At 36.2% G+C, this 23,393-nt stretch overlaps 7 non-coding genes across 7 annotated transcripts; all 7 read left to right on the top strand.

Moving 5' to 3' along the window:
- The first annotated feature begins 1,029 nt into the window (after nucleotides 1–1,029).
- Nucleotides 1,030–1,102, top strand: TRNAA-AGC (transfer RNA alanine (anticodon AGC)). Its single transcript has one exon. It is a non-coding gene; the product is annotated as a tRNA-Ala (tRNA).
- A 2,752-nt stretch (nucleotides 1,103–3,854) lies between these two features.
- On the top strand, nucleotides 3,855–3,927 carry TRNAA-AGC (transfer RNA alanine (anticodon AGC)). Its single transcript has one exon. It is a non-coding gene; the product is annotated as a tRNA-Ala (tRNA).
- Nucleotides 3,928–6,041: 2,114 nt separating this feature from the next.
- On the top strand, nucleotides 6,042–6,114 carry TRNAA-AGC (transfer RNA alanine (anticodon AGC)). The gene has a single exon. It is a non-coding gene; the product is annotated as a tRNA-Ala (tRNA).
- Nucleotides 6,115–8,221: 2,107 nt separating this feature from the next.
- Nucleotides 8,222–8,294, top strand: TRNAA-AGC (transfer RNA alanine (anticodon AGC)). The gene has a single exon. It is a non-coding gene; the product is annotated as a tRNA-Ala (tRNA).
- A 2,210-nt stretch (nucleotides 8,295–10,504) lies between these two features.
- Nucleotides 10,505–10,577, top strand: TRNAA-AGC (transfer RNA alanine (anticodon AGC)). Its single transcript has one exon. It is a non-coding gene; the product is annotated as a tRNA-Ala (tRNA).
- Nucleotides 10,578–12,691: 2,114 nt separating this feature from the next.
- TRNAA-AGC (transfer RNA alanine (anticodon AGC)) lies at nucleotides 12,692–12,764 on the top strand. Its single transcript has one exon. It is a non-coding gene; the product is annotated as a tRNA-Ala (tRNA).
- Nucleotides 12,765–20,425: 7,661 nt separating this feature from the next.
- On the top strand, nucleotides 20,426–20,498 carry TRNAA-AGC (transfer RNA alanine (anticodon AGC)). The gene has a single exon. It is a non-coding gene; the product is annotated as a tRNA-Ala (tRNA).
- The last annotated feature ends 2,895 nt before the right edge of the window (nucleotides 20,499–23,393 follow it).

Below are 23,393 nucleotides of genomic sequence, written 5' to 3'. Positions count from 1 at the left end.
CACATCCTCCAATGTTTTACATTCTCACATTTTGTCAGCGAATTAACAATTTTGAATTGGAATCAATCAGAAGACCAGAGTGGTAACTTGACCATTACCACTCTGCAAAATAAATTGTATGCATTCTTTTCCATGCAAAGCTCGTTCTAACCATTGACTGATTGACTGGCTGATATCAACGTTCGGTGTCTTTCATGTGTCAAAGAAATCTGAAATTTGGAATGCCGACGGACAGCGAAGCCAGAACAATGGGAAACATCACAGAACCATCAGAAAGCGTCTGCCGATGAGAATTTACGTAAAAACAAATCGTAAACACATTCATGCAATAAAAAAAGCTGAATAGATACAAAGCATTTGAAAATTACTATTTATATCACTGCAGAATGTGAAATAATAATCAAAGCTGAAATCATGCAAGATAAATTAAAATCATTCATAATAATAATAAAGCTTGCCTTTTTATGACATCATCTTGAGGTATCGGGGAATTAGCTCAAATGGTAGAGTGCTTGCTTTGTATGTGAGAGGCAGTGGGATCGATACCCACATCCTCCAAAATTTTACATTCTCACATTTTGTCAGCGAATTAACAAATTTTAATCGGCAGGAATCAGAAGACACGCAATCTTGACCATTGCCTCTCCACGAAACAAACTGTATGCATTATTTCCCATATCAAGCTCTTTCTCGCCATTGACTGAGTGACTGGGTGATATCAACGTTCGGTATCTTCCAGGTGTCATATAAATCTGAAATTTGGAATGCCGATGGACAGCAAAGCCGGTACACTGGGAGACATCACAGAACCGTCAGAAAGCGTCTGCCAATGAATATTTACGTTTAAAAAACCCGTAAACGCATTCATAAAACAAAAAAAAGCTGAATCGATATATAGCATTTGAAAATTGCAATTTATATCACTGTAAACTGTGAAATAATCATCAAAGCTGAGACAATGCAAGATAAATTAAAAGCATTCATAATAATAACAAAACTTTCCTTTATATAAAATCACAAAGAGGTAACGGTGGATTAGCTCAAATGGTAGAGTGCTCGCTTAGCATGCGAGAGGTAGTGGGATCGATACCCACATCCTCCAATATTCTCCATTGCCACATCTTGTCAGCGAATTAACAATTTTGAATTGGAATGAATCAGAAGACATGCAAACTTGACCATCACCACTCTGCAAAATAAATTGTATGCATTATTTTCCATATAATGCTCCCTCTATCCATTGAATGACAGACTGGCTCACATCAATGTTCGGCATCTTCCAGGTGTCATCGAAATTTGAAATACAGACAGACAGCGAAGACGGTACACTGGGAGACATCACAGAACCGTCAGAAAGCGTCTGCCAATGAATATTTACTTTAAAAAAAAACGAAAACGCATTAATAAAACAAAAAAAGCTGAATCGATATATATATAGCATTTGAAAATTGCAATTTATATCACTGTAAACTGTGAAATAATCATCAAAGCTGAGACAATGCAAGATAAATTAAAATCATTCATAATAATAACAAAACTTGCCTTTCTATGAAATCACCAAAAGGTAACGGGGGATTAGCTCAAATGGTAGGGTGCTCGCTTAGCATGCGAGAGATAGTGGGATCGATACCAACATCCTCCAATGTTCTACATCCTCACATTTTGTCAGCGAATTAACAAATTTTAATCGGCAGGAATCAGAAGACATGCAATCTTGACCATTGCCTCTCCACGAAACAAATTGTATGCATTATTTTCCATATCAAGCTCTTTCTCACCATTGACTGAGTGACTGGGTGATATCAACGTTCGGTATCTTCCATGTGTCATATAAATCTGAAATTTGGAATGCCGATGGACAGCAAAGCCGGTACACTGGGAGACATCACAGAACCGTCAGAAAGTGTCTGCCAATGAATATTTACTTTAAAAAAAAACGAAAACGCATTAATAAAACAAAAAAAGCTGAATCGATATATATATAGCATTTGAAAATTGCAATTTATATCACTGTAAACTGTGAAATAATCATCAAAGCTGAGACAATGCAAGATAAATTAAAATCATTCATAATAATAACAAAACTTGCCTTTATATAAAATCACAACAAGTTAACGGGGGATTAGCTCAAATGGTAGAGTGCTCACTTAAGCATGCGAGAGGTAGTGGGATCGATACCCACATCCTCCAATATTTTACATTGTCACATTTTGTCAGCGAATTAACAATTTTGAATTGGAATGAATCAGAAGACACGCAACCTTGACCATTACCACTCTGCAAAATAAATTGTATACATTATTTTCCATATAAAGCTCCCTCTATCCATTGACTGACAGACTGGCTCACGTCAATGTTCGGCATCTTCCAGGTGTCATCGAAATCTGAAATTTGAAATGCAGACGGACAGCGAAGCCAGTACACTGGGAGACATGAAAGAACCATCAGAAAGCGTCTGCCAATGAATATTTACGTTTAAAAAAACCGTAAACACATTCATAAAACAAAAAAAAGCTGAATCGATATATAGCATTTGAAAATAGCAATTTATATCACTGTAAACTGTGAAATAATCATCAAAGCTGAGACAATGCAAGATAAATTAAAATCATTCGTAATAATAATAAAGCTTGCCTTTTTCGAAAATCACAAAGTGGTGACGGGAGATAAGCTCAAATGGTAGAGTGCTTACTTATGCATGCGAGAGGTAGTGGGATTGATACCAACATCCTCCAATATTTTACATTCTCACATTTTGTCAGCGAATTAACAATTTTGAATTGGAATGAATCAGAAGACACGCAAACTTGACCATTACCACTCTGCAAAATAAATTGTATGCATTATTTTCCATTTAAAGCTCACTCTATCCAATGACTGACAGTGGCTCACATCAACGTTCGGCATCTTCCAGGTGTCATCGAAACCTGAAATTTGAAATGCCGACGGACAGTGAAGCCGGTTCACTGGGAGACATCACAGAACCGTCAGAAAGTGTCTGCCAATGAATATTTACGTTTAAAAAACCGTAAACGCATTTATAAAACAAAAAAAAGCTGAATCGATATATAGCATTTGAAAATTGCAATTTATATCACTGTAAACTGTGAAATAATAATCAAAGCTGAGATTATACAAGATTAATCAAAATCATTCTTAAGAATAATAATACTGCTTGCCTTTCTATGAAATCACCAAAAGGTAACGGGGGATTAGCTCAAATGGTAGAGTGCTCGCTTAGCATGCGAGAGATAGTGGGATCGATACCAACATCCTCCAATGTTCTACATTCTCACATTTTGTCAGCGAATTAACAATTTTGAATTGGAATCAATCAGAAGACACGCAAACTTGACCATTACCACTCTGCGAAATAAATTGTATGCATTCTTTTCCATGCAAAGCTCGTTCTAACCATTGACTGATTGACTGCCTGATATCAACGTTCGGTGACTTTCATGTGTCAAAGAAATCTGAAATTTGGAAAGCCGACGGACAGCGAAGCCAGAACAATGGGAAACATCACAGAACCATGAGAAAGCATCTGCCGATGAGAATTTACGTAAAAACAAATCGTAAACACATTCATGCAATAAAAAAAGCTAAATAGATACAAAGCATTTGAAAATTACAATTTATATCACTGTAAACTGTGAAATAATAATCAAAGCTGAGATTATTCAAGATGAATCAAAATCATTCTTAATAATAATAATGTTTGCCTTTCTAGGAAATCACCAAAAGGTAACAGGGGATTAGCTCCCCTCCAATTAGCTTATTATTATTATTCATAATAATAACAAAATAACAAACTTGCCAAAACTTGCCTTTATATAAAATCACAAAGAGTTAATGGGGGATTAGCTCAAATGGTAGAGTGCTCGCTTAGCATGCGAGAGGTAGTGGGATCAATACCCACATCCTCCAATATTCTACATTGCCACATTTTGTCAGCGAATTAACAATTTTGAATTGGAATGAATCAGAAGACACGCAAACTTGACCATAACCACTCTGCAAAATAAATTGTATGCATTATTTTCCATATAAAGCTCCCTCTATCCATTGAATGACAGACTGGCTCACATCAATGTTCGGCATCTTCCAGGTGTCATCGAAATCTGAAATTTGAAATGCAGACGGAGAGCGAAGCCGGTACACTGGGAGACATGACAGAACCGTCAGAAAGCGTCTGCCAATGAATATTTACGTTTAAAAAAACCGTAAACGCATTCATAAAACAAAAAAAAGCTGAATCGATATATAGCATTTGAAAATTGCAATTTATATCACTGTAAACTGTGAAATAATCATCAAAGCTGAGACAATGCAAGATAAATTAAAATCATTCGTAATAATAATAAAGCTTGCCTTTTTCGAAAATCACTAAGTGGTAACAGGAGATAAGCTCAAATGGTAGAGTGCTCACTTATGCATGCGAGAGGTAGTGGGATCGATACCCACATCCTCCAATGCCTTACATTCTCACATTTTGTCAGCGAATTAACAATTTTGAATTGGAATCAATCAGAAGACCAAAGTGGTAACTTGACCATTACCACTCTGCAAAATAAATTGTATGCATTCTTTTCCATGCAAAGCTCGTTCTAACCATTGACTGATTGACTGGCTGATATCAACGTTCGGTGTCTTTCATGTGTCAAAGAAATCTGAAATTTGGAATGCCGACGGACAGCGAAGCCAGAACAATGGGAAACATCACAGAACCATCAGAAAGCGTCTGCCGATGAGAATTTACGTAAAAACAAATCGTAAACACATTCATGCAATAAAAAAAGCTGAATAGATACAAAGCATTTGAAAATTACTATTTATATCACTGCAGAATGTGAAATAATAATCAAAGCTGAAATCATGCAAGATAAATTAAAATCATTCATAATAATAATAAAGCTTGCCTTTATATGACATCATCTTGAGGTATCGGGGAATTAGCTCAAATGGTAGAGTGCTTGCTTTGTATGTGAGAGGCAGTGGGATCGATACCCACATCCTCCAAAATTCTACATTCTCACATTTTGTCAGCGAATTAACAAATTTTAATCGGCAGGAATCAGAAGACACGCAATCTTGACCATTGCCTCTCCACGAAACAAACTGTATGCATTATTTCCCATATCAAGCTCTTTCTCGCCATTGACTGAGTGACTGGGTGATATCAACGTTCGGTATCCTCCAGGTGTCATATAAATCTGAAATTTGGAATGCCGATGGACAGCAAAGCCGGTACACTGGGAGACATCACAGAACCGTCAGAAAGCGTCTGCCAATGAATATTTACGTTTAAAAAAACCCGAAAACGCATTCATAAAACAAAAAAAGCTGAATCGATATATATAAAGCATTTGAAAATTGCAATTTATATCACTGTAAACTGTGAAATAATCATCAAAGCTGAAATCATGCAAGATAAATTAAAATCATTCAAAATAATAATAAAGCTTGCCTTTATATGACATCATCTTGAGGTATCAGGGGATTAGCTCAAACGGTAGAGCGCTTGCTTTGCATGTGAGAGGCAGTGGGATCGATACCCACATCCTCCAAAATTCTACATCCTCACATTTTGTCAGCGAATTAACAAATTTTAATCGGCAGGAATCAGAAGACATGCAATCTTGACCATTGCCTCTCCACGAAACAAATTGTATGCATTATTTTCCATATCAAGCTCTTTCTCACCATTGACTGAGTGACTGGGTGATATCAACGTTCGGTATCTTCCATGTGTCATATAAATCTGAAATTTGGAATGCCGATGGACAGCAAAGCCGGTACACTGGGAGACATCACAGAACCGTCAGAAAGTGTCTGCCAATGAATATTTACTTTAAAAAAAAACGAAAACGCATTAATAAAACAAAAAAAGCTGAATCAATATATATATAGCATTTGAAAATTGCAATTTATATCACTGTAAACTGTGAAATAATCATCAAAGCTGAGACAATGCAAGATAAATTAAAATCATTCATAATAATAACAAAACTTGCCTTTATATAAAATCACAACAAGTTAACGGGGGATTAGCTCAAATGGTAGAGTGCTCGCTTAGCATGCGAGAGGTAGTGGGATCGATACCCACATCCTCCAATATTTTACATTGTCACATTTTGTCAGCGAATTAACAATTTTGAATTGGAATGAATCAGAAGACACGCAAACTTGACCATTACCACTCTGCAAAATAAATTGTATGCATTATTTTCCATATAAAGCTCCCTCTATCCATTGACTGACAGACTGGCTCACGTCAATGTTCGGCATCTTCCAGGTGTCATCGAAATCTGAAATTTGAAATGCAGACGGACAGCGAAGCCAGTACACTGGGAGACATGACAGAACCGTCAGAAAGCGTCTGCCAATGAATATTTACGTTTAAAAAAACCGTAAACACATTCAAAAAACAAAAAAAAGCTGAATCGATATATAGCATTTGAAAATAGCAATTTATATCACTGTAAACTGTGAAATAATCATCAAAGCTGAGACAATGCAAGATAAATTAAAATCATTCGTAATAATAATAAAGCTTGCCTTTTTCGAAAATCACTAAGTGGTAACAGGAGATAAGCTCAAATGGTAGAGTGGTTACTTATGCATGCGAGAGGTAGTGGGATTGATACCAACATCCTCCAATATTTTACATTCTCACATTTTGTCAGCGAATTAACAATTTTGAATTGGAATGAATCAGAAGACACGCAAACTTGACCATTACCACTCTGCAAAATAAATTGTATGCATTATTTTCCATTTAAAGCTCCCTCTATCCATTGACTGACAGACTGGCTCACGTCAATGTTCGGCATCTTCCAGGTGTCATCGAAATCTGAAATTTGAAATGCAGACGGACAGCGAACCCGCTACACTGGGAGACATGACAGAACCGTCAGAAAGCGTCTGCCAATGAATATTTACGTTTAAAAAACCCGTAAACGCATTCATAAAACAAAAAAAAGCTGAATCGATATATAGCATTTGAAAATTGCAATTTATATGACTGGAAACTGTGAAATAATCATCAAAGCTGAGACAATGCAAGATTAATTAAAATCATTCGTAATAATAACAAAGCTTGCCTTTTTCGAAAATCACTAAGTGGTAACAGGAGATAAGCTCAAATGGTAGAGAGCTCGCTTAGCATACGCAAGGTAGTGGGATCGAGACCCACATCCTCCAATGTTTTACATTCTCACATTTTGTCAGCGAATTAACAATTTTGAATTGGAATCAATCAGAAGACCAGAGTGGTAACTTGACCATTACCACTCTGCAAAATAAATTGTATGCATTCTTTTCCATGCAAAGCTCGTTCTAACCATTGACTGATTGACTGGCTGATATCAACGTTCGGTGTCTTTCATGTGTCAAAGAAATCTGAAATTTGGAATGCCGACGGACAGCGAAGCCAGAACAATGGGAAACATCACAGAACCATCAGAAAGCGTCTGCCGATGAGAATTTACGTAAAAACAAATCGTAAACACATTCATGCAATAAAAAAAGCTGAATAGATACAAAGCATTTGAAAATTACTATTTATATCACTGCAGAATGTGAAATAATAATCAAAGCTGAAATCATGCAAGATAAATTAAAATCATTCATAATAATAATAAAGCTTGCCTTTATATGACATCATCTTGAGGTATCGGGGAATTAGCTCAAATGGTAGAGTGCTTGCTTTGTATGTGAGAGGCAGTGGGATCGATACCCACATCCTCCAAAATTTTACATTCTCACATTTTGTCAGCGAATTAACAAATTTTAATCGGCAGGAATCAGAAGACACGCAATCTTGACCATTGCCTCTCCACGAAACAAACTGTATGCATTATTTCCCATATCAAGCTCTTTCTCGCCATTGACTGAGTGACTGGGTGATATCAACGTTCGGTATCTTCCAGGTGTCATATAAATCTGAAATTTGGAATGCCGATGGACAGCAAAGCCGGTACACTGGGAGACATCACAGAACCGTCAGAAAGCGTCTGCCAATGAATATTTACGTTTAAAAAACCCGTAAACGCATTCATAAAACAAAAAAAAGCTGAATCGATATATAGCATTTGAAAATTGCAATTTATATCACTGTAAACTGTGAAATAATCATCAAAGCTGAGACAATGCAAGATAAATTAAAAGCATTCATAATAATAACAAAACTTTCCTTTATATAAAATCACAAAGAGGTAACGGTGGATTAGCTCAAATGGTAGAGTGCTCGCTTAGCATGCGAGAGGTAGTGGGATCGATACCCACATCCTCCAATATTCTCCATTGCCACATCTTGTCAGCGAATTAACAATTTTGAATTGGAATGAATCAGAAGACATGCAAACTTGACCATCACCACTCTGCAAAATAAATTGTATGCATTATTTTCCATATAATGCTCCCTCTATCCATTGAATGACAGACTGGCTCACATCAATGTTCGGCATCTTCCAGGTGTCATCGAAATTTGAAATACAGACAGACAGCGAAGACGGTACACTGGGAGACATCACAGAACCGTCAGAAAGCGTCTGCCAATGAATATTTACTTTAAAAAAAAACGAAAACGCATTAATAAAACAAAAAAAGCTGAATCGATATATATATAGCATTTGAAAATTGCAATTTATATCACTGTAAACTGTGAAATAATCATCAAAGCTGAGACAATGCAAGATAAATTAAAATCATTCATAATAATAACAAAACTTGCCTTTCTATGAAATCACCAAAAGGTAACGGGGGATTAGCTCAAATGGTAGGGTGCTCGCTTAGGCATGCGAGAGATAGTGGGATCGATACCAACATCCTCCAATGTTCTACATCCTCACATTTTGTCAGCGAATTAACAAATTTTAATCGGCAGGAATCAGAAGACATGCAATCTTGACCATTGCCTCTCCACGAAACAAATTGTATGCATTATTTTCCATATCAAGCTCTTTCTCACCATTGACTGAGTGACTGGGTGATATCAACGTTCGGTATCTTCCATGTGTCATATAAATCTGAAATTTGGAATGCCGATGGACAGCAAAGCCGGTACACTGGGAGACATCACAGAACCGTCAGAAAGTGTCTGCCAATGAATATTTACTTTAAAAAAAAACGAAAACGCATTAATAAAACAAAAAAAGCTGAATCGATATATATATAGCATTTGAAAATTGCAATTTATATCACTGTAAACTGTGAAATAATCATCAAAGCTGAGACAATGCAAGATAAATTAAAATCATTCATAATAATAACAAAACTTGCCTTTATATAAAATCACAACAAGTTAACGGGGGATTAGCTCAAATGGTAGAGTGCTCACTTAAGCATGCGAGAGGTAGTGGGATCGATACCCACATCCTCCAATATTTTACATTGTCACATTTTGTCAGCGAATTAACAATTTTGAATTGGAATGAATCAGAAGACACGCAACCTTGACCATTACCACTCTGCAAAATAAATTGTATACATTATTTTCCATATAAAGCTCCCTCTATCCATTGACTGACAGACTGGCTCACGTCAATGTTCGGCATCTTCCAGGTGTCATCGAAACCTGAAATTTGAAATGCTGACGGACAGTGAAGCCGGTTCACTGGGAGACATCACAGAACCGTCAGAAAGTGTCTGCCAATGAATATTTACGTTTAAAAAACCGTAAACGCATTTATAAAACAAAAAAAAGCTGAATCGATATATAGCATTTGAAAATTGCAATTTATATCACTGTAAACTGTGAAATAATAATCAAAGCTGAGATTATACAAGATTAATCAAAATCATTCTTAAGAATAATAATACTGCTTGCCTTTCTATGAAATCACCAAAAGGTAACGGGGGATTAGCTCAAATGGTAGAGTGCTCGCTTAGCATGCGAGAGATAGTGGGATCGATACCAACATCCTCCAATGTTCTACATTCTCACATTTTGTCAGCGAATTAACAATTTTGAATTGGAATCAATCAGAAGACACGCAAACTTGACCATTACCACTCTGCGAAATAAATTGTATGCATTCTTTTCCATGCAAAGCTCGTTCTAACCATTGACTGATTGACTGCCTGATATCAACGTTCGGTGACTTTCATGTGTCAAAGAAATCTGAAATTTGGAAAGCCGACGGACAGCGAAGCCAGAACAATGGGAAACATCACAGAACCATGAGAAAGCATCTGCCGATGAGAATTTACGTAAAAACAAATCGTAAACACATTCATGCAATAAAAAAAGCTAAATAGATACAAAGCATTTGAAAATTACAATTTATATCACTGTAAACTGTGAAATAATAATCAAAGCTGAGATTATTCAAGATGAATCAAAATCATTCTTAATAATAATAATGTTTGCCTTTCTAGGAAATCACCAAAAGGTAACAGGGGATTAGCTCCCCTCCAATTAGCTTATTATTATTATTCATAATAATAACAAAATAACAAACTTGCCAAAACTTGCCTTTATATAAAATCACAAAGAGTTAATGGGGGATTAGCTCAAATGGTAGAGTGCTCGCTTAGCATGCGAGAGGTAGTGGGATCAATACCCACATCCTCCAATATTCTACATTGCCACATTTTGTCAGCGAATTAACAATTTTGAATTGGAATGAATCAGAAGACACGCAAACTTGACCATAACCACTCTGCAAAATAAATTGTATGCATTATTTTCCATATAAAGCTCCCTCTATCCATTGAATGACAGACTGGCTCACATCAATGTTCGGCATCTTCCAGGTGTCATCGAAATCTGAAATTTGAAATGCAGACGGACAGCGAAGCCGGTACACTGGGAGACATGACAGAACCGTCAGAAAGCGTCTGCCAATGAATATTTACGTTTTAAAAAACCGTAAACGCATTCATAAAACAAAAAAAAGCTGAATCGATATATAGCATTTGAAAATTGCAATTTATATCACTGTAAACTGTGAAATAATCATCAAAGCTGAGACAATGCAAGATAAATTAAAATCATTCGTAATAATAATAAAGCTTGCCTTTTTCGAAAATCACTAAGTGGTAACAGGAGATAAGCTCAAATGGTAGAGTGCTCACTTATGCATGCGAGAGGTAGTGGGATCGATACCCACATCCTCCAATGCCTTACATTCTCACATTTTGTCAGCGAATTAACAATTTTGAATTGGAATCAATCAGAAGACCAAAGTGGTAACTTGACCATTACCACTCTGCAAAATAAATTGTATGCATTCTTTTCCATGCAAAGCTCGTTCTAACCATTGACTGATTGACTGGCTGATATCAACGTTCGGTGTCTTTCATGTGTCAAAGAAATCTGAAATTTGGAATGCCGACGGACAGCGAAGCCAGAACAATGGGAAACATCACAGAACCATCAGAAAGCGTCTGCCGATGAGAATTTACGTAAAAACAAATCGTAAACACATTCATGCAATAAAAAAAGCTGAATAGATACAAAGCATTTGAAAATTACTATTTATATCACTGCAGAATGTGAAATAATAATCAAAGCTGAAATCATGCAAGATAAATTAAAATCATTCATAATAATAATAAAGCTTGCCTTTATATGACATCATCTTGAGGTATCGGGGAATTAGCTCAAATGGTAGAGTGCTTGCTTTGTATGTGAGAGGCAGTGGGATCGATACCCACATCCTCCAAAATTCTACATTCTCACATTTTGTCAGCGAATTAACAAATTTTAATCGGCAGGAATCAGAAGACACGCAATCTTGACCATTGCCTCTCCACGAAACAAACTGTATGCATTATTTCCCATATCAAGCTCTTTCTCGCCATTGACTGAGTGACTGGGTGATATCAACGTTCGGTATCTTCCAGGTGTCATATAAATCTGAAATTTGGAATGCCGATGGACAGCAAAGCCGGTACACTGGGAGACATCACAGAACCGTCAGAAAGCGTCTGCCAATGAATATTTACGTTTAAAAAAACCCGAAAACGCATTCATAAAACAAAAAAAGCTGAATCGATATATATAAAGCATTTGAAAATTGCAATTTATATCACTGTAAACTGTGAAATAATCATCAAAGCTGAAATCATGCAAGATAAATTAAAATCATTCAAAATAATAATAAAGCTTGCCTTTATATGACATCATCTTGAGGTATCAGGGGATTAGCTCAAACGGTAGAGCGCTTGCTTTGCATGTGAGAGGCAGTGGGATCTATACCCACATCCTCCAAAATTCTACATCCTCACATTTTGTCAGCGAATTAACAAATTTTAATCGGCAGGAATCAGAAGACATGCAATCTTGACCATTGCCTCTCCACGAAACAAATTGTATGCATTATTTTCCATATCAAGCTCTTTCTCACCATTGACTGAGTGACTGGGTGATATCAACGTTCGGTATCTTCCATGTGTCATATAAATCTGAAATTTGGAATGCCGATGGACAGCAAAGCCGGTACACTGGGAGACATCACAGAACCGTCAGAAAGTGTCTGCCAATGAATATTTACTTTAAAAAAAAACGAAAACGCATTAATAAAACAAAAAAAGCTGAATCAATATATATATAGCATTTGAAAATTGCAATTTATATCACTGTAAACTGTGAAATAATCATCAAAGCTGAGACAATGCAAGATAAATTAAAATCATTCATAATAATAACAAAACTTGCCTTTATATAAAATCACAACAAGTTAACGGGGGATTAGCTCAAATGGTAGAGTGCTCGCTTAGCATGCGAGAGGTAGTGGGATCGATACCCACATCCTCCAATATTTTACATTGTCACATTTTGTCAGCGAATTAACAATTTTGAATTGGAATGAATCAGAAGACACGCAAACTTGACCATTACCACTCTGCAAAATAAATTGTATGCATTATTTTCCATATAAAGCTCCCTCTATCCATTGACTGACAGACTGGCTCACGTCAATGTTCGGCATCTTCCAGGTGTCATCGAAATCTGAAATTTGAAATGCAGACGGACAGCGAAGCCAGTACACTGGGAGACATGACAGAACCGTCAGAAAGCGTCTGCCAATGAATATTTACGTTTAAAAAAACCGTAAACACATTCATAAAACAAAAAAAAGCTGAATCGATATATAGCATTTGAAAATAGCAATTTATATCACTGTAAACTGTGAAATAATCATCAAAGCTGAGACAATGCAAGATAAATTAAAATCATTCGTAATAATAATAAAGCTTGCCTTTTTCGAAAATCACTAAGTGGTAACAGGAGATAAGCTCAAATGGTAGAGTGGTTACTTATGCATGCGAGAGGTAGTGGGATTGATACCAACATCCTCCAATATTTTACATTCTCACATTTTGTCAGCGAATTAACAATTTTGAATTGGAATGAATCAGAAGACACGCAAACTTGACCATTACCACTCTGCAAAATAAATTGTATGCATTATTTTCCATTTAAAGCTCCCTCTATCCATTGACTGACAGACTGGCTCACGTCAATGTTCGGCATCTTCCAGGTGTCATCGAAATCTGAAATTTGAAATGCAGACGGACAGCGAACCCGCTACACTGGGAGACATGACAGAACCGTCAGAAAGCGTCTGCCAATGAATATTTACGTTTAAAAAACCCGTAAACGCATTCATAAAACAAAAAAAAGCTGAATCGATATATAGCATTTAAAAATTGCAATTTATATGACTGGAAACTGTGAAATAATCATCAAAGCTGAGACAATGCAAGATTAATTAAAATCATTCGTAATAATAACAAAGCTTGCCTTTTTCGAAAATCACTAAGTGGTAACAGGAGATAAGCTCAAATGGTAGAGAGCTCGCTTAGCATACGCAAGGTAGTGGGATCGAGACCCACATCCTCCAATGTTTTACATTCTCACATTTTGTCAGCGAATTAACAATTTTGAATTGGAATCAATCAGAAGACATGCAAACTTGACCATCACCACTCTGCAAAATAAATTGTATGCATTATTTTCCATGCAAAGCTCGTTCTAACCATTGACTGATTGACTAGCTGATATCAACGTTCGGTGTCTTTCATGTGTCAAAGAAATCTGAAATTTGGAATGCCGACGGACAGCGAAGCCAGAACAATGGGAAACATCACAGAACCATCAGAAAGCGTCTGCCGATGAGAATTTACGTAAAAACAAATCGTAAACACATTCATGCAATAAAAAAAGCTGAATAGATACAAAGCATTTGAAAATTACTATTTATATCACTGCAGAATGTGAAATAATAATCAAAGCTGAAATCATGCAAGATAAATTAAAATCATTCATAATAATAATAAAGCTTGCCTTTATATGACATCATCTTGAGGTATCGGGGAATTAGCTCAAATGGTAGAGTGCTTGCTTTGTATGTGAGAGGCAGTGGGATCGATACCCACATCCTACCAAAATTTTACATTCTCACATTTTGTCAGCGAATTAACAAATTTTAATCGGCAGGAATCAGAAGACACGCAATCTTGACCATTGCCTCTCCACGAAACAAACTGTATGCATTATTTCCCATATCAAGCTCTTTCTCGCCATTGACTGAGTGACTGGGTGATATCAACGTTCGGTATCTTCCAGGTGTCATATAAATCTGAAATTTGGAATGCCGATGGACAGCAAAGCCGGTACACTGGGAGACATCACAGAACCGTCAGAAAGCGTCTGCCAATGAATATTTACGTTTAAAAAAACCCGAAAACGCATTCATAAAACAAAAAAAGCTGAATCGATATATATAAAGCATTTGAAAATTGCAATTTATATCACTGTAAACTGTGAAATAATCATCAAAGCTGAGACAATGCAAGATAAATTAAAAGCATTCATAATAATAACAAAACTTTCCTTTATATAAAATCACAAAGAGGTAACGGTGGATTAGCTCTAAATGTTAGAGTGCTCGCTTAGCATGCGAGAGGTAGTGGGATCGATACCCACATCCTCCAATATTCTCCATTGCCACATCTTGTCAGCGAATTAACAACCTTGAATTGGAATGAATCAGAAGACATGCAAACTTGACCATCACCACTCTGCAAAATAAATTGTATGCATTATTTTCCATATAATGCTCCCTCTATCCATTGAATGACAAACTGGCTCACATCAATGTTCGGCATCTTCCAGGTGTCATCGAAATTTGAAATACAGACAGACAGCGAAGACGGTACACTGGGAGACATCACAGAACCGTCAGAAAGCGTCTGCCAATGAATATTTACTTTAAAGAAAAACGAAAACGCATTAATAAAACAAAAAAAGCTGAATCGATATATATATAGCATTTGAAAATTGCAATTTATATCACTGTAAACTGTGAAATAATCATCAAAGCTGAGACAATGCAAGATAAATTAAAATCATTCATAATAATAACAAAACTTGCCTTTATATAAAATCACAAAGAGTTAACGGGGGATTATCTCAAATGGTAGAGTGCTCGCTTAGCATGCGAGAGGTAGTGGGATCGATACCCACATCCTCCAATATTCTACATTGCCACATTTTGTCAGCGAATTAACAATTTTGAATTGGAATGAATCAGAAGACACGCAACCTTGACCATTACCACTCTGCAAAATAAATTGTATACATTATTTTCCATATAAAGCTCCCTCTATCCATTGACTGACAGACTGGCTCACGTCAATGTTCGGCATCTTCCAGGTGTCATCGAAATCTGAAATTTGAAATGCAGACGGACAGCGAAGCCAGTACACTGGGAGACATGAAAGAACCATCAGAAAGCGTCTGCCAATGAATATTTACGTTTAAAAAAACCGTAAACACATTCATAAAACAAAAAAAAGCTGAATCGATATATAGCATTTGAAAATAGCAATTTATATCACTGTAAACTGTGAAATAATCATCAAAGCTGAGACAATGCAAGATAAATTAAAATCATTCATAATAATAATAAAGCTTGCGTTTTTCGAAAATCACAAAGTGGTGATGGGAGATAAGCTCAAATGGTAGAGTGCTTACTTATGCATGCGAGAGGAAGTGGGATTGATACCAACATCCTCCAATATTTTACATTCTCACATTTTGTCAGCGAATTAACAATTTTGAATTGGAATGAATCAGAAGACGCGCAAACTTGACCATTACCACTCTGCAAAATAAATTGTATGCATTATTTTCCATTTAAAGCTCCCTCTATCCAATGACTGACAGTGGCTGCAATCAAAGTTCGGCATCTTCCAGGTGTCATCGAAACCTGAAATTTGAAATGCCGACGGACAGTGAAGCCGGTTCACTGGGAGACATCACAGAACCGTCAGAAAGTGTCTGCCAATGAATATTTACGTTTAAAAAACCGTAAACGCATTTATAAAACAAAAAAAAGCTGAATCGATATATAGCATTTGAAAATTGCAATTTATATCACTGTAAACTGTGAAATAATAATCAAAGCTGAGATTATACAAGATTAATCAAAATCATTCTTAAGAATAATAATACTGCTTGCCTTTCTATGAAATCACCAAAAGGTAATGGGGGATTAGCTCAAATGGTAGAGTGCTCGCTTAGCATGCGAGAGATAGTGGGATCGATACCAACATCTTCCAATGTTCTACATTCTCACATTTTGTCAGCGAATTAACAATTTTGAATTGGAATCAATCAGAAGACACGCAAACTTGACCATTACCACTCTGCGAAATAAATTGTATGCATTCTTTTCCATGCAAAGCTCATTCTAACCATTGACTGATTGACTGCCTGATATCAACGTTCGGTGACTTTCATGTGTCAAAGAAATCTGAAATTTGGAAAGCCGACGGACAGCGAAGCCAGAACAATGGGAAACATCACAGAACCATGAGAAAGCATCTGCCAATGAGAATTTACGTAAAAACAAATCGTAAACACATTCATGCAATAAAAAAAGCTAAATAGATACAAAGCATTTGAAAATTACAATTTATATCACTGTAAACTGTGAAATAATAATCAAAGCTGAGATTATTCAAGATGAATCAAAATCATTCTTAATAATAATAATGTTTGCCTTTCTAGGAAATCACCAAAAGGTAACAGGGGATTAGCTCCCCTCCAATTAGCTTATTATTATTATTCATAATAATAACAAAATAACAAACTTGCCAAAACTTGCCTTTATATAAAATCACAAAGAGTTAATGGGGGATTAGCTCAAATGGTAGAGTGCTGGCTTAGCATGCCGAGAGGTAGTGGGATCAATACCCACATCCTCCAATATTCTACATTGTCACATTTTGTCAGCGAATTAACAATTTTGAATTGGAATGAATCAGAAGACACGCAAACTTGACCATAACCACTCTGCAAAATAAATTGTATGCATTATTTTCCATATAAAGCTCCCTCTATCCATTGAATGACAGACTGGCTCACATCAATGTTCGGCATCTTCCAGGTGTCATCGAAATCTGAAATTTGAAATGCAGACGGACAGCGAAGCCGGTACACTGGGAGACATGACAGAACCGTCAGAAAGCGTCTGCCAATGAATATTTACGTTTAAAAAAACCGTAAACGCATTCATAAAACAAAAAAAAGCTGAATCGATATATAGCATTTGAAAATTGCAATTTATATCACTGTAAACTGTGAAATAATCATCAAAGCTGAGACAATGCAAGATAAATTAAAATCATTCGTAATAATAATAAAGCTTGCCTTTTTCGAAAATCACTAAGTGGTAACAGGAGATAAGCTCAAATGGTAGAGTGCTCACTTATGCATGCGAGAGGTAGTGGGATCGATACCCACATCCTCCAATGCCTTACATTCTCACATTTTGTCAGCGAATTAACAATTTTGAATTGGAATCAATCAGAAGACCAAAGTGGTAACTTGACCATCACCACTCTACGAAATAAATTGTATGCATTCTTTTCCATGCAAAGCTCGTTCTAACCATTGACTGACTGAATGGCTGATATCAACGTTCGGTGTCTTTCATGTGTCAAAGAAATCTGAAATTTGGAATGCCGACAGACAGCGAAGCCAGAACAATGGGAAACATCACAGAACCATCAGAAATCGTCTGCCGATGAGAATTTACGTAAAAACAAATCGTAAACACATTCATGCAATAAAAAAAGCTGAATAGATACAAAGCATTTGAAAATTACTATTTATATCACTGCAGACTGTGAAATAATAATCAAAGCTGAAATCATGCAAGATAAAATAAAATCATTCATAATAATAATAAAGCTTGCCTTTATATGAAGTCATCTCAAGGTATCGGGGGATTAGCTCAAATGGTAGAGCACTCGCTTTGCATGTGAGAAGCAGTGGGATTGATACCCACATCCTCCAAAATTTTACATTCTCACATTTTGTCAGCAAATTAACAAATTTGAATCGGCAGGAATCAGAAGACACGCAAACTTGACCATTGCCTCTCCACGAAACAAATTGTGTGCATTATTTTCCATATCAAGCTCTTTATCACCATTGACTGAGTGACTGGGTGATATCAACGTTCGGTATCTTCCAGGTTTCATATAAATCTGAAATTTGGAATGCCGATGGACAGCAAAGCCGGAACACTGGGAGACAACACAGAACCGTCAGAAAGCGTCTGCCAATGAATATTTACATTAAAAAAACCCGAAAACGCATTCATAAAACAAAAAAAGCTGAATCGATATATATATAGCATTTGAAAATTGCAATTTATATCACTGTAAACTGTGAAATAATCATCAAAGCTGAGACAATGCAAGATAAATTAACATCATTCGTAATAATAATAAAGCTTGCCTTTTTCGAAAATCGCTAATTGGTAACGGGAGATAAGCTCAAATGGTCGAGTGCTCACTTAGCATGCAAGAGGTCGTGGGATTGATACCCACATCCTCCAATGTTTTACATTCTCACATTTTGTCAGCGAATTAACAATTTTGCATTGGAATCAATCAGAAGACCAGAGTGGTAACTTGACCATGACCACTCCACGAAATAAATTGTATGCATTCTTTTCCATGCAAAGCTCGCTCTAACCATTGACTGATTGACTGGGTGATATCAACGTTCGGTGTCTTTCATGTGTCAAAGAAATCTGAAATTTGGGATGCCGATGGACAGCGAAGCCAGAACAATGCAAAACATCACAGAACCATCAGAAAGCGTCTGCTGATGAGAATTTACGTAAAAACAAATCGTAAACACATTCATCCAATAAAAAAAGCTGAATAGATACAAAGCATTTGAAAATTACAATTTATATCACTGCAGACTGTGAAATAATAATCAAAGCTGAAATCATGCAAGATAAATTAAAATCATTCATAATAATAATAAAGCTTGCCTTTATATGAAATCATCTAGAGGTATCCAGGGTTTAGCTCAAATGGTAAAGCACTCGCTTTGTATGTGAGAGGCAGTGGGATCAATACCCACATCCTCCAAAATTCTACATTGCCACATTTTGTCAGCGAATTAACAATTTTGAATTGGAATGAATCAGAAGACACGCAAACTTGACCATTACCTCTCCACGAAACAAATTGTATGCATTATTTTCCATATAAAGCTCCCTCTATCCATTGACTGAGTGACTGGGTGATATCAACGTTCGGTATCTTCCAGGTGTCATATAAATCTGAAATTTGGAATGCCGATGGACAGCAAAGCCGGTACACTGGGAGACATCACAGAACCGTCAGAAAGCGTCTGCCAATGAATATTTACGTTAAAAAAACCCGAAAACGCATTCATAAAACAAAAAAAGCTGAATCGATATATATATAGCATTTGAAAATTGCAATTTATATCACTGTAAACTGTGAAATAATCATCAAAGCTGAGACAATGCAAGATACATTAAAAGCATTCATAATAATAACAAAACTTGCCTTTATATAAAATCGCAAAGAGGTAACAGGGGATTAGCTCAAATGGTAGAGTGCTTGCTTAAGCAAGCGAGAGGTATTGGGATCGATACCCACATCCTCCAATATTACACATTGCCACATTTTGTCAGCGAATTAACAATTTTGAATTGAAATGAATCAGAAGACGTGCAAACTTGACCATTACCACTCTGCAAAATAAATTGTATGCATTATTTTCCATTTAAAGCTCCCTCTATCCAATGACTGACAGTGGCTCACATCAACGTTCGGCATCTTCCAGGTGTCATCGAAATCTGAAATTTGAAATGCCGACGGACAGCGAAGCCGGTTCACTGGGAGACATCACAGAACCGTCAGAAAGTGTCTGCCAATGAATATTTACGTTTAAAAAACCGTAAACGCATTTATAAAACAAAAAAAAGCTGAATCGATACAAAGCATTTGAAAATTGCAATTTATATCACTGTAATCTGTGAAATAATAATCAAAGCTGAGATATACAAGATTAATCAAAATCATTCTTAATAATAATAATGCTTGCCTTTCTATGAAATCACCGAAAGATAACGGGGGATTAGCTCAAATGGTAGAGTGCTCGCTTAGCATGCGAGAGGTAGTGGGATCGATACCCACATCCTCCAATGTTCTACATTCTCACATTTTGTCAGCGAATTAACAATTTTGAATTGGAATCAATCAGAAGACAAGCAAACTTGACCATTACCACTCTGCGAAATAAATTGTATGCATTATTTTCCATGCAAAGCTCATTCTAACCATTGACTGATTGACTGGCTGATATCAACGTTCGGTGTCTTTCATGTGTCAAAGAAATCTGAAATTTGGAATGCCGACGGACAGCGAAGCCAGAACAATGGGAAACATCACAGAACCATCAGAAAGCGTCTGCCGATGAGAATTTACGTAAAAACAAATCATAACACATTCATGCAATAAAAAAAGCTGAATAGATACAAAACATTTGAAAATTACTATTTATATCACTGCAGACTGTGAAATAATAATCAAAGCTGAAATCATGCAAGATAAATTAAAATCATTCATAATAATAATAAAGCTTGCCTTTATATGAAATCCTCTTGAGGTATCAGGGGATTAGCTCAAATGATAGAGTGCTCGCTTTGCATGTGAGATGCAGTGGGATTGATACCCACATCCTACCAAAATTTTACATTCTCACATTTTGTCAGCGAATAAACAAATTTTAATCGGCAGGAATCAGAAGACACGCAATCTTGACCATTGCCTCTCCACGAAACAAATTGAATGCATTATTTTCCATATCAAGCTCATTCTCACCATTGACTGAGTGACTGGGTGATATCAACGTTCGGTATCTTCCAGGTGTCATATAAATCTGAAATTTGAAATGCCGATGGACAGCACAGCCGGAACACTGGGAGACATCACAGAACCATCAGAAAGCGTCTGCCAATGAATATTTACGTTTTAAAAAACCGAAAACGCATTTATAAAACAAAAAAAGCTGAATCGATATATATATAGCATTTGAAAATTGCAATTTGTATCACTGTAAACTGTAAAAATAATCATCAAAGCTGAGACAATGCAAGATAAATTAAAATCATTCATAATAATAACAAAACTTGCCTTTATATAAAATCGCAAAGAGTTAACGGGGGATTAGCTCAAATGGTAGAGTGCTCGCTTAGCATGCGCGAGGTAGTGGGATCGATACCCACATCTTCCAATATTCTACATTGTCACATTTTGTCAGCGAATTAACAATTATGAATTGGAATGAATCAGAAGACACGCAAACTTGACCATTACCACTCTGCAAAATAAATTGTATGCATTATTTTCCATTTAAAGCTCCCTCTATCCAATGACTGACAGTGGCTCACATCAACGTTCGGCATCTTCCAGGTGTCATCGAAATCTGAAATTTGAAATGCCGACGGACAGCGAAGCCAGTTCACTGGGAGACATCACAGAACCGTCAGAAAGTGTCTGCCAATGAATATTTACGTTGAAAAAACGGTAAACGCATTCATAAAACAAAAAAAAGCTGAATCGATATATAGCATTTGAAAATTGCAATTTATATCACTGTAAACTGTGAAATAATCATCAAAGCTGAGACAATGCAAGATAAATTAAAATCATTCGTAATAATAATAACGCTTGCCTTTTTCGAAAATCACTAAGTGGTAACGGGAGATAAGCTCAAATGGTAGAGTGCTCACTTAGCATGCGAGAGGGAATGGGATCGATACCAACATCCTCCAATATTATACATTCTCACATTTTGTCAGCGAATTAACAAATTTGAATTGGAATGAATCAGAAGACACGCAAACTTGACCATTACCACTCTGCAAAATAAATTGTATGCATTATTTTCCATTTAAAGCTCCCTCTATCCAATGACTGACAGTGGCTCACATCAACGTTCGGCATCTTCCAGGTGTCATCGAAATCTGAAATTTGAAATGCCGACGGACAGCGAAGCCAGTTCACTGGGAGACATCACAGAACTGTCAGAAAGCGTCTGCCAATGAATATTTACGTTTAAAAAACGGTAAACGCATTCATAAAACAAAAAAAAGCTGAATCGATATATAGCATTTGAAAATTGCAATTTATATCACTGTAAACTGTGAAATAATCATCAAAGCTGAGACAATGCAAGATAGATTAAAATCATTCGTAATAATAATAACACTTGCCTTTTTCGAAAATCATAAATGGTAACGGGAGATAAGCTCAAATGGTAGAGTGCTCACTTAGCATGCACGAGGTAGTGGGATCAATACCAACATCCTCCAATATTTTACATTCTCACATTTTGTCAGCGAATTTACAATTTTGAATTGGAATCAATCAGAAGACATGCAAACTTGACCATTACCACTCTGTGAAATAAATTGTATGCATTCTTTTCCATGCAAAGCTCGTTCTAACCATTGACTGATTGACTGCCTGATATCAACGTTCGGTGTCTTTCATGTGTCAAAGAAATCTGAAATTTGGAATGCCGACGGACAGCTAAGCCAGAACAATGGGAAACATCACAGAACCATCAGAAAGCGTCTGCCAATGAATATTTACGTTTAAAAAACCGTAAACGCATTTATAAAACAAAAAAAAGCTGAATCGATATATAGCATTTGAAAATTGCAATTTATATCACTGTAAACTGTGAAATAATAATCAAAGCTGAGATTATACAAGATTAATCAAAATCATTCTTAATAATTATAATAATGCTTGCCTTTCTATGAAATCACCAAAAGGTAACGGGGGATTAGCTCAAATGGTAGCGTGTTCACTTATGCATGCGAGAGGTAGTGGGATTGATACCCACATTCTCCAATGTTTTACATTCTCACATTTTGTCAGCGAATTAACAATTTTGAATTGGAATCAATCAGAAGACCAGAGTGGTAACTTGACCATTACCACTCTGCGAAATAAATTGTATGCATTCTTTTCCATGCAAAGCTCGTTCTAACCATTGACTGATTGACTGGCTGATATCAACGTTCGGT

This window comes from Myxine glutinosa, chromosome 1 (genome assembly GCF_964187855.1).
Source record: "Myxine glutinosa chromosome 1, kmMyxGlut1.1, whole genome shotgun sequence".
In the NCBI taxonomy this organism is placed as follows: domain Eukaryota; kingdom Metazoa; phylum Chordata; class Myxini; order Myxiniformes; family Myxinidae; genus Myxine; species Myxine glutinosa.
This window is presented reverse-complemented; position numbering and strand designations above follow the sequence as displayed.